The following is a 12,335-nucleotide window of genomic DNA, read 5'->3' as shown; positions in this document are numbered from 1 at the left end:
AGTTTCTCTGAGCACCTGTGCCAGGGCCTCAGCACCCTTAGAGGGAAGAATTTCTTCTCAATATTCCATCTAATCCTGCCCTCTGGCAGCGGGAAGCCATTGTCCCTTGTTCTGTCACTCCAGGCCCTTGTTCAAAGTCCCTCTCCAGCTCCCTCGGAGCTCCTTTAGGCACTGGAAGGCGCTCTTAGTTGTTCCTGGAGCCTTCTCTTCCCCGGATGAGCACTCCCAGCCCCCAGGCTGGCTCCAGAGGATATGGAACTCTGCTCGTCACCCTGCACCTCACAGCCCCTCACGGTCCCACCCCTCCCGTCCCTGCCTCTCGCTCCCGTGGCCCGCGCTGAGCATGCGCAGTGCTTGGCGCGGGGCACGGTGGGAGCTGTGGTCCTTCCGCCGCAGCCGGGGGACTCGGCGCCTGCGCACGTCGCGCCCGACTTAGCAAAGTCGCTGCCGGAGGCCGGGCGGGCCGCGCTGCCATCTTGGACCTGAGGGACGGGGGAGCCGCGGCCGGTGAGCGGAGCGGGGCCGGGGGGTGGAGAGGGGGCACGGGGGTAGCGCTGGGGAGGGGACCCTGCGGGGGGCGCGGGAACCCCGCAGTCGGGCCCGGATCCGGAGAGGCTCGCTGAGGGCGGACCCGCCGCTCTGTACCCCCGGGCCCCGCGGGGCAGCTCCAGGAGCGGGGCAGCACCGCTCCCTCCCCGGGACGCGGGCGGCGATCCCGGGACCCCCGCGCTGTCCGCCCCCGCCGCCTCTCCGCGGCTGCCGGGGGCACCTGCCCGCACCCCGGTGCCTCCAGTTCCGAGTCTTTCCTCAGCCGTCCCCGGCAGTGTTGCGTCCCTGCCCGGCCGGACCCCGCCAGCCTCTCCCTGTTCCTGGTCGCCAGGATCTGCCCCTAAACCTTCGCCCTCTCGCAGGCTCGCTCCCTTCAGGGCTGTGCTTTCCGCAGCCCTTCCAGCACAGCCTCCTTCCCCGGTGTGTGTCCCCCCTATCCCGGGGCTCCTTCCAGGTGTACGGGGCTTCGGTGTCTTTATCTCGGCCGGGTACAGTCGGACGCTGAAGGAATGTGTCCTAGCGATAAAGCGTGACTACAGCCAGAGGTTTATCCCGAACTGTTCTCTCTTGTAAACACGGCAGAATGGCATCGTTGGTGCCACCGCTCTATTTTGGAAACATGGACAAGTTCTGGCTGTTAACTCCTCCGCTCCCACGCCGGTTTTCTTTGACCTTGTGTGCTAGTGCTGTCGAGATAAAAGCAGACAAAGGTGTTCGAGGATGGGTTTCTCTAATTTGCTCTAATAATCGAGAATTCAGCTTGTTTTAATTGCTGTAATTTATGATGTTATCAGAAGACCTTCTGATCTGAGTGTGATGCAGAGAAAGGGGCAGGTGTAGCATTTGGGATACCTGTGTTGTGGCAACCTTAACCCTTGATGCTTGAGGAAATACCCCCAGCAAAACTTACCTTTATAGCTTAGTTAGACATGAAGAAGTCAGAAACCAGCGTATTTTAGACTGTCTTTTCCCAATATATTGCTGCTTATTGGCGTGAATTTCTCATTGTTTTGCTTGGTCTCTGCTACCCTGCCTGTCAACCTTTTTGAAGAGAAGTGGAGAGAAATCTGGGCTGGTATTTGAAAGAAGGCATTCTGTGCTGAGGGAGTGACAGTAGATCCAGCAGTTGCTTGTATTTACCTGAGAAAAGGCACAGGCATTTAAGAATGAAACATGAATCACAGGCCATCTTTGGTTCTGAGGATTTTAATGCTTAAAAATGTATTGTTTGAAAAAACAGTAAATTCTTTTCTGTTTTCTTGAAGTGAAAGTCCAAAGCAGTTGTAATTTCATTACAATTACCCTGCTATTCACTACAGCTGTTTAAATGTGGACTGTGTCTAGTGTGCATTCTTAGTTGTGATTTAGCTGACATTTAATCACTGCACTGAATGCATTCACCTCCAAATGATCTTTGGAATAATATGTAGCATTCAGACCCAAAGTGAGTTTTCTTGTCTTTAAAACAACAACAGTAGATGTGAGAGATAATTTGAGAGTGGAAAATAACTGAGACTTCTGAGTGCTAACTTTGAAAGCTTCTTACAGATTAAAGTTATTTTAGGGCTTAAGAGAGATTGAGAGAAGATTATTTATATGAATTTATTAGTTAAGCAGCATCACCTCTTTTTCTTCCCTCAATTTTCTCTCCTTTCTTAAAGTTCTGTTTCTTCTGTTGTGAAACCAACCTGAAACATGAGTTACCTTATTTCTTTAAGTTTCAAAATGGTTTGGGGAAAACTACAGCATAAGGTAATAGGAAGAAAGGCAGTAAACTAGCATGGTGTTTGTCTTGAGGAGATTAAATTTATGGTTTTTTTTCAGAGAGTTTGTCACAGACTGCTTGAAAAATGTTTCATGAGAGATTTACAAAGTAATTTTATTCTGTTTTACAGCATGTGAAAGAGAGATGTTTGTCAGCAGCATTATCAGTATCAGTCAATGATAGCATCTAAATAAACATTTTTTGTGAGTTTAAGCTGTTTAAACAAAGTGATAAATATATTCAACCATAGTGAAGTACTTTTCAAGCAATAAACCCAATTTGATTTCTTCTTAAAAGCAAGGAAAAGAGTCTGTAGGCTGAGAGTAGAAGAAAAACCCCTTGCACATGGTAATGATGACACTTCTGGGAGTTTATTTTTAAGCTTTTCTGTTTGGGTGTCCAGTTATGTTCATGTAATGTTCTAGTTTTTGTCATTCTGCTGTACTTACATGTAATTGCAGGAATTTCTTTATTCCCTCACAACTGAGGAAGGTGAAGGTGTGTGCATAACCCAGAGGACTGTTGGCCACAGTTCCTTGCTGTGGCTGTACTTTGCCCAGATGCAGAAGCATTTTGAAGTGAGTGCTTGCCTCAAAGGGGAAGTAGACAAGCCATGATTATAGTCTAGCTTGGGAGTATTCTAGATATTTAGTTTTACTGTCTTGTAACTTGAGTATTTTTAAAGACTGTAGGCAGTCCTTCTTGGGCCTGGTTGGACTGTTAGCTGAGCTAATTCTGAGTGCACATTTTGGTGAGAGAAAGGTTCTTCATCCTTCTCTTAGAAGACTAAAGCAATAGAGACTTGCTCAGTTTCTCTAAGTGACTGACACTCAGGTTTTACTGTAGTGCAGAGTTGCTGGAGCTGAAGGATTGATATTTTTCTTCATAAGAATTGCAAATTACGCATAATAGGAATGAAAGTATTACAACAAACTGGGAAAGAGTGTTTTGAAGAAGCCAGGGCCCTGTTTCATATGACCAGCTCTCAAGTTATGCCTGGAATTTCTGCTTTTACTATACCAAAGCACAGCAGGTTTTTTTTCTCCCCTCTGAGGAAACACGATACCACATCTTGTTGTGCTGGTTATTCAAATAGTTTTTCAAATTTGGCGGTATGTTGCTGTTCTTTTTTTTTTTTTTTTTTTTTTTTAAATTTTTTTTAAAGTTCCTGCCTTGCACCCACCTGCCCAAGCTATTCTCTGCTGCTGGGAGAGGCCGATTGTTTCAGTCAGGCACAGAACTCCTGTCATGTTTGCATTTACACCATTGGTTCTGAAGCTGGAGCTCAGACTCGAATGGTGCTGTTGCTCAGCAGGAAGAGGCCAATGCTCTTCAGGTGGATTGTTCCAATTTGATTGTGTAGAACCTTTCTAATCAGGAAGTGAAAGTTCGGTGACTTACCTTTCTTTACCTGAAATGTACAGGTCTCAGGTTCTGGATTTGGTAGCCCATAATATGGAAACTGGAACTTTCAAGAGGAGTGTTGCTATCAGCCTGTATAAAATCTTCATGTTCTCAGTTTTCTATTCTTTATAGGTCTAATTTTCTTTCAGTGGTAGCCTTTACACATATTTTTTCTTTCCTAAGTATTTACTGGATACCTAGTAATCTTTTTGAAGTTTATTACTAAGGAAGAGAAAGATCAAGTGAAAGATTAAGGTGATCTTGAAACAGAAAAAGACATGGTAAGACAGGCCTGCAATCTGCTTCTGATTTATTCATTAATTCATCAAATAAATAGCCATTAATAGTGAAATATCCATTAGGAATATAAAATTTGTGACTGGAAGCATGTTAATTTTCAGAAAAATAAAATAGGCTCTTTGATCCCTTCAGTTTCATGTGATTGGGATGGAACTTTTGCCTGGGCAAGTAATTCATAACTTTACTACCCTTTTTAACCTTGCCTCATTCAGTGGAAAAAGTGAAGGAAAGCTCAATGCTAAGCAAGCTGAAGAGATGGACTGAGACACACAAGAGTGGGTTGTGTTAATTTTTAACATGCTTTTGGTCAGTATCCATGCTTAGTGCCTTCCCAGTCCCCAGTGCTAGCTAACTTTTAATTGTGTATTAATAATCACTAGTCTTGCTTAACAGTTAGAATGCTCAGATATCCAGTTTTTTATTTTATTCACTGCTGGCTTCATAAACACTTGAATGTATTAAGACTTGTTGCTCTGAATATTCCTCTTCTACTTTTCTGACACCCTGAGGTTTTTGCTCTGTCAGTGTTGCTCTTTTCATCTATTTGTAAAGCAGATAGATGGAGCAAGTTTGTTCTGGATAAGGATTCCTCATCCTTAAAGTTTTTTCTTTTACTTTTGGCTTATCAGAGCCTGAGTTAAGTGATCTGTGGATCACTGTTGATTCATTTCTCTTAAGGCTTGTCTCTACAAGTGTATGTGCCTTGTATATGTACATGTGTATTTTCTACTGCTGTAAGTATATAATTTCAGAGACTAGATAAGAAATGTATTGACCAATATATAAAAATGTTCATAAAATGGTAATGTATTTGGGCTAATCTTTAACCAGGCTTGCTAACTTCTGTGAAAGTGGTGAGCTGCATATTTTCACCAGATTTTACCTCAAACACCCTTTCCTTTCTGTTCAGATTAAAAATTCCTGGGCAATCCTGCATGTGAAGGGCACTTTATAAAGGAAATGAGAGAAAGGAGAATTTGTGAGCTTAGAAGATAAAAAGTGAGACTTGTGTGACACTGACTTGCTTTTTGTATCTGGATCACAGCATGGTTTGGGTTGGAAGGAACATTAAAGACACCAGTTCAAAGATCACAAAGCTGCTTTGGTTCTTAAATGTCTGTGATTGACCCAGTGCATGTGATGTCTTCAATGATGAAGCCTTCAGAGCAGTTTCTTTTTCCAGCTGTTTGAAGGGAAATAATGTGTATAATGGTAATGGTAAAGAGAAGGGAAATGCTGAAGGAAGACACTTTGATCACCTCACTCTACCTGAAAGAAGTTTCCATAGCTGCCCAAACTAAACAGCTCTCACCTGTGTTTTCAGATGGAATACTCACCACATGTAACATTTCTAATTCCATTTGAGTGATCATCACTCAAAGATACAGAGGAAAACTTAGGATCCACAGGCAGTAATCCTGCATGTAATTGGCATGTTCCACATTGTGCATGTTAAATTGAGTGTACCAGTAAGATTTTAAAATACCTTTTTTTTGCCTTATACCAATGAGGCATTTTGTGAGTATTAAAAAGACCAATTTCCAGAGCAATGCTGCGTTTATTAAATGTTTGCCTGAACCAAATTGAGTACAGGTCAATGAAAAAGCTGTCGTGAGGCAGCGGTGTTCTCATTGTTCTCCTGTGCACCCATTGAATCAGGATGTTTAACTCCTGTTCTGAAATCTGGTTTGGGCAGGTGGATTTGCTCTATGTGGAGACCTGTTGACATTGCTGGTGGTTTATTTGATATTCTCCATGGTTTAAAGGTTTTAAACATAGCCCTGTGAGGTGTGGCGTGGCATCTCATGACTTTTTTCTGCTTTCCCTTCCTTTCCACTCATCATGAGGCTCTCTGGACTACAAGATTTAAGGCAGTAGTGAGAGTTTGAGTTATTAAAGAAAAAAATAACATTTAAGCAACATCTTGCTTTCACATCTGTGATGTGAAACAAAATAATACTGTCCTGAGGGGTATTGCAAGGTGGACAAAATAACACTGTCCTGAGGGGGATATTAGAGGTGAAAATATTTTCAGACTAATGCCTGTTTGTTTCGAGGCTGGAAGCTGCCCAGTGCACTCTGTGTTTGAGTGGAGAAGACACCAACAAAGTGAAATTCATAGTTAGGGGTGACTGATGTGGGAGGTGACAGAGGAGGGGACTTAGACACAGTAATAATAGGGATGAGATTTATTCTAAGAGTCTGTGTCACAGCTGGGATTTCTTTGCTTTTTGGAATTTCACTTCCTGTTTTAAAAATAGTAAACTCTATACTTCATATTCTATATTTCTGCCTTCATGACTTCTAATCTCACACACAGTAATGCAAACTACATAGTGTCTGAACAGAATTTAGAAGAAAATTGTCAGTACTCCTCACATGGTTCAGACTCAAGGTTTGTATCTGTAAGGATGTTTTGCTGATTGAGGTGGTCACTGCACAGTGTTCTAACCCTATGAGCCTGTTCTTTTGCTCCAGTGTGTGGGTTCCATTTTGGTTTTCCACATGATGTATGGCCAGGGAAGCCATGAAGGGGTGGATATATGGTATAATGTGCTCACAATAAATTACTCTCCTCGCATAGAATATTTTGCCAGGGCATACAAAGTATGCCTATTTTGTTTTTAAAAAATACACAGTTTCACAGTTATCAGGGTTTTTTTCCTGAAGATTTCCTGGATTAAACAGGTCCTTGAATGTCAGTTTATGACTAGAATTGACACGAAGATAGGGAAGGACTGTTAGATGGGGGAGTGTCACGGGGAAGGGGGCCCACTCCTTGGGCAGTATGCAGCTGCAGGAGGATAATTCCCCATCTTCACTGCTCAGTAGCTGCACTGCTGACATGTGTGGGTGGTGCAGTTACCTCTGGTTCACTTGCAAGTTTTGGTTTAGGAGCCAGTCCTGTGCTTCTTCACCAACCTGTGGGCTTCCAGTTGTATCCCAGCTATAAGGCAAGTCCCTTGAAATTGAAGGATACAGTCGATGTTTGTTGTTAGAAGATAATCTTGTTCTTTTGTTTTTATTTAATGTGCAATTGTCAGTTTTTCACATAGAAGATCTAGGACGTAAAGACTGAAACTTTTGTTTAAGGAATTTACTTATTACTTTAGTTGAAAGAATTAAGATTTCTGACATCTGCTTTATCTTTTTATAAGGGTTAAAGGAGTCTTACGGCAGCCTCAGAAAACCCAAGTTTAATGGAAGTGTTGAGAATATTGGAATAGTGGTACAATTCTAGGCCACCTTTCTCCTATAGTTTCTGTTTTATTTTACAGAGAGGCATGAGCTGGAATTTAGCAAGCAGTCAGATTTTGCAGGGTTGAGATGCCTTTGTTGTCCACCCATGGCTGTACTTTGACCAGTTGCCATCTGGTCACTAGTAAACAATTTCTAGGAGCAGGTATTGGACTTCTGGTGAAATTAGAAAACATGAAGATGACTCCTCTGGAATTAAAGGTTTTGCTTGCGGCAGTTTGCGGTTTTGGAAAAGACAATGACCCGTAGCAGACTTTCAGATACCTCAGGGTTGACTTAAATAATCTCAATACTTTCTCCCCTCCCTGAAATTCTAATTTCCATTGCATCTTTTGGATTTACTTAAGTAATAAATAATTTAGTTTGGAAAAATGCAACGTTTATTTTCAGCTGACGCTGAATTTTGCACATAGCAATATCACTTCATTTTGTTCCAAGTACTGGCTTTCCACTTCTAGTTTCTTTGATTCTGCTGTTCAAGAATACTCAGAGCAGCAGCTTATTTTTCTTAGGGGGCAGTGCATGTGTAGTCATACCTTACCTGTGAGAATTTCAGTGCGTTGTCTACAGCAGTTCTTGTTCCCACAGCTGAGTCAATCAACAGGAACTGTCTTACACCCTCTACTTTGCTGAAGCAGGTACAAGCAGCAAGCGACAAAGAGCTTTCTTTTTCAAGAGATTTGAAGTCATCAGCACATTTCAGATATGTGGTTGGTGCTGGTAGTAGGGAATGATTCATCATTTCTTTGATGAGCCTTGCCAGGCTGAATTGCAGAGCTGTGCAGTCTGTTTCGATTTCGTTTATTGCTCAGGTACCTGCAGTGATGATCTGTTTAGCAAGTTTTTATGGGCAATATCTCATGCAAGCTCCATAGGCCTTTTTAGCTGTGTTCTTGGGAGCAAAGGAGTGGAGCTGTGTCGGGGGCTCTCTTCATTGCTATACCCACACAGGGAGGTAATTTTGTGCTCATTAAACCTTCACTGGTGCTATTGGACACTTAGAACAAGGTGCATTGTGTACTGGACAGTCCTGCACAGAACATCCTGAAAAATTGTGTTAAGGTTCATGTAGACATCAGCATTGCACTTTTGGAAATTGCATCTGCTCCATTTTAGGCTTCCAGGTGAGATGGTCGGGGTTGACATTTTGCTGCTAGACAACAATCTTTCCAGAAGCTACTTTTAAAAACATTACAGCTGTACAATTTTACAACCATATAAACATGTACAACAACTGTAATGGCTGCTGAAGTTGTCATTCTTAGTAATCACTACAGGTAATTGGGTAATTGCATGGTCAAGCTTTTGGATTTTTTTCATTCCCCAGAGTTAAAAGCTTTTCGCAGGTTTGTTTAGGTGTGTGTACGAACCATTGATAATGAAATGTAGCTCTGAGAAAGGAATGGGGAAATAATGTGAAGCAAGCACTGAGCTGTAAATAAGAGGTAAAACTAATGGCCGGAGATTATGAAATCCTCTGTAGGTGCTGCCCTCTGTTAATAACTGAATGTGTAACTGCTTCTGAAGGGACTTGTTCCAGAGCTGCAAGCTGGATGGTGAAACAGAAGGTGGTGGCCTCATATTTTGTTTTACTGTGTTATTTTACAGCAAAGAAAATGTTTCTTATTCACACTTTGATGTGCTTAGGCCTGAGCAGCAGGCCTCAGCCAGAGTTGACTTAAACGATGAACCTTGGGCATTATGTGACTAACACAATCAGTATTATTTAGCTAAAAATAAATAACACAGATGCTTATGCTAGCTCTCTATAACCTTGTGTAGTTATCTGCAAGAAATGTATCATTTTAAGAAACTTTCCCAACTGCCATGAATAGAGGTTTGTTTGTAGGGTATTTTAGGGGAAAACCCTCCCAGCCAAGGCCTGGGCTCTGGCCAAGCTCTGGCCCCTGCTGCTTGGGAAGTGTGCCATTGGATCCAGGAGTTTCTGTGCTAAAAATATCATCAGGTCACTTTGACTTGCTGATTTGGGCCTATAAAAACCCATTTTCAGGGAATTTGGAGACCTCACTCATGGGTGGATGCACCACGTGGGATTCTCCCAGTTGCCAGCAAGTGTTCTCTAGGTCCTTCCTGCAGAACGGGGCTCCCCAGTGACTGTGGGCTCTGGATGATGGTGGAGTATTTAGGCAATTGGTGATGTATCTTTCCAAATCATTATCCTGTCTCTCATACAGCAATTATTAGGTGCATTACCTTGCTTCTTTTTGCTTGTTGCTAAAGCCAAGAGTGTAGTTTTATTGAATGTATTATTTTACTTTTGTGTTGCTTTAATATTCATAGTCAAACAAGACCACTCTTTCCATTGGCGTTTGTCCTTTAAACCGCCCCCATCAACTGGCAGAACACACTTCAAAAGTAATGCCTTTGAAGTATTTTTAAAAATAGCTGTAATACAAAAACCATGGATTTTTTCCTGATGACAAGTCACAAAATAATGTGTCAAATAAGTTAAAGTGCTTCTCTTAACATATCCAGTGATACCAGTCTTTTATCTCTTCCCATAAGCATCAAATTAAGTTCTGTAGTTTCTGAAATTTGCTCATGGAGGTTGACTATTTCCACCTTTTTAATTGGAAAATAACTTAAAGCAGTAGTGTGAGCTGTGATGCTGAGTGGGTATGTCTGTACTAATGAGATAGGGAAGATAAATGTAGGCACTGGGAAATGAGGGAAATTCAGTGGATGTGTGAAAATCATCAGGCTAAAGTGGTAGAAGAGCACATTGATGGGAAAGGAAGCTATGTTATGCTATGCAGCTATATTATACCTCCAAAATCAAGTTACCTGTGTAGACATTGTGGGGATTTTGACAGCATCATGTTTGTTTAGTTTTAGTATCATAAGTGAAACTTCAGTGCCAGTCTTTCCCACTGAGGTTTGGACTAATTTTTATAGACACTTAGGAGAAGCTTTTAAAAACTGTTAGAGGATTCTTTAAGTGACTCTCCAGCCTAAATTTGTCACAGATGGGATATTTTTTAGGTAAAAGAGAGTAAGTAGTTGGATTGAAAGTACCAGAACAGCGGCTTTAAAGAAGCATGGGAGAGATAGGGAGCAACATACAGGTAACTGTCCAGATTTGCTTGGGTAAATAATAGCCATATAAGTTAACATGAAGGAAATACATGAAAGCATGAACAAATTATGATATCTTTTTGAATAAACAGAGTATCTCCCATGATATTTAATGACTTTCTCATCACTGATGTTGTTTTTATAACGATGGGATAGCACAGGTTCCAAGGCAGTGATATGTGAATTTTTTGTGAGGTTTTTTATTAGGGCAAAAGAAAATAAACCAGGAAACCAGTGTGCATATAAAGTGTCCACTAACAGCTTTATGTTGGGACAGTTGAACCAGTTGACTTTTGGATATTTTTCAGTTTCATGTAACCTGATTGTCATTAATTGGAGCTGGCTAACACTTGGGTCTGCATAGTGCTGGACATGTAGGAAATTCACTCAAGCCATATTGCTCTTGCTATTGTTTGTTATAATACACAGCAGCAATAAGGGAAATGGAAGTAGTTGTTAAAAGTGAGAAGAAATACCTGGTGCAGACTTGTGCACTGAATTTTAGTGTAGGACATAGGAAAAGCTGTAGAAATTAAAATCTTGATGTTCAAGATGAACATTACTGAACTTGAAGAAAGTGCAATGCTGATTTATGCAATCTGTGTCTTTCTATTCAAACTAGTAAAGCTGTATTAATAACTGAGCACTGAAAGGGATCCTCAGTTTGGAAAAAAAAATAGCCTACATGACCAGCTTGATAGATGTCTCTTTAGAGGAGGAATCTGCTACAGGACAGAGACTCAAAAAGAAAAACAGGACAGGTACAACAGGAATTACTGAGGTTGTTTTAGGGAACCAAAAGAATCACAGAATGCCTGAAGTTGGCGGGGACTCCTGGACATGGCCTGATCCAAATTCATCTTCTTAGAGCGAGGCTTGTTAGAGCGGTCAGTAATGTGTTCAGTCAGGTTTGGAATGGCTCTGAGAAAGGTGATTTAACCTCTCTTGACAAGTTCTCTGCTCTTCAACCACCCCACAGAAAAATAAATTACTCCATCCCCTGGTTTTAGGCTGAATTTCCTGCATTTTAATTTGTGCCTGCTGGCTATTGTCCCATCCCCGAGTACTGCTAGGGAGAGTCTGCCTTCAGCCTTTTAACCCTTCAAGTATTTATACACACTGATTAGATCCTCCTGATCATTCTCCTTTCCAGGCTTAACAATCCTACCTTTCTCAGCCTCTTCCCAATCACTTTATTGTTTCTGTACCCCTTTGCTGGTGTCACATCAGTCCATCTGTGTCGCTCTTGATTTGGGGAATCTAAAGAGTGGTTCTAATTCTAGAATTAGAATGAAAGAGAATGATCACCTTTCTCATGCTGCAAGTGATGCTTTTTCCTAATCCAGGATGCTAGCAACCCTTTTATTTGTTGTTACTGTGAGGAAGCATTGCTTCATGTACAACAGCACCAGTGTCTTCTGCAGAGTTGTTGTCTGTCCAGCTGCCCCCCAGCCTTTACTGGTTCATGGGTTTATTCTTCACCATGTAGAGAACTCTGCACTTCTCCTTGTGGAATTTTTGTTCCATCAGCATATTTGCTGAGGGTGAGCTGGGTGCAGGTCATAAATGGGGAACTTAAACAGTGCTGGTCAAGTCTGTACCCTTGGGCTCCAGCACCAGTGCCTGGGTTCTAACTGGGCAGTGCACCTCTGATCCCAGCCCTGGGACCCTTGCCCTTCATCCAGGCTTGCAGTTACCCCCTAGTCCTGCCTGGCCCTGCTTCATCCCCTTGTGTGAGGATGTTGTAGAAAATGGTGTTGTCCCAGCTACCAAGTCATCTTCTCAAAGAAAGCTGTCAGGTCTGTCAGACATTATTTCCTCTTTATAGAGCCATGCTGACTAATACAAATCACTTTCTTGTCCACATTATTTTTGGAATGGCTCCTACTAGAATTTGCTCCCTGACCTCCCTGGATTTGAGATGACACTGATCAGTCTGTCTTGGATCATCCTTCTTGCTATT

General features: G+C 42.1%; 1 protein-coding gene across 5 annotated transcripts in view; it reads left to right on the top strand.

Moving 5' to 3' along the window:
* Window positions 1–369: 369 nt before the first annotated feature.
* Window positions 370–12,335, top strand: part of ITCH (itchy E3 ubiquitin protein ligase) — a 58,209-nt gene continuing 46,243 nt past the window's right edge. For all 5 annotated transcript variants that reach the window (XM_071455376.1, XM_071455375.1, XM_071455374.1 and 2 more), the window contains exon 1: window positions 370–507. The gene's annotated coding sequence lies outside the window, so the exon portion shown is untranslated. The remainder of the gene's footprint in view (window positions 508–12,335) is intronic.

Source organism: Agelaius tricolor, unplaced genomic scaffold, assembly GCF_023055355.1.
Source record: "Agelaius tricolor isolate 1412-34295 unplaced genomic scaffold, bAgeTri1.0.p SCAF_49, whole genome shotgun sequence".
In the NCBI taxonomy this organism is placed as follows: Eukaryota; Metazoa; Chordata; class Aves; order Passeriformes; family Icteridae; genus Agelaius; species Agelaius tricolor.
This window is presented reverse-complemented; position numbering and strand designations above follow the sequence as displayed.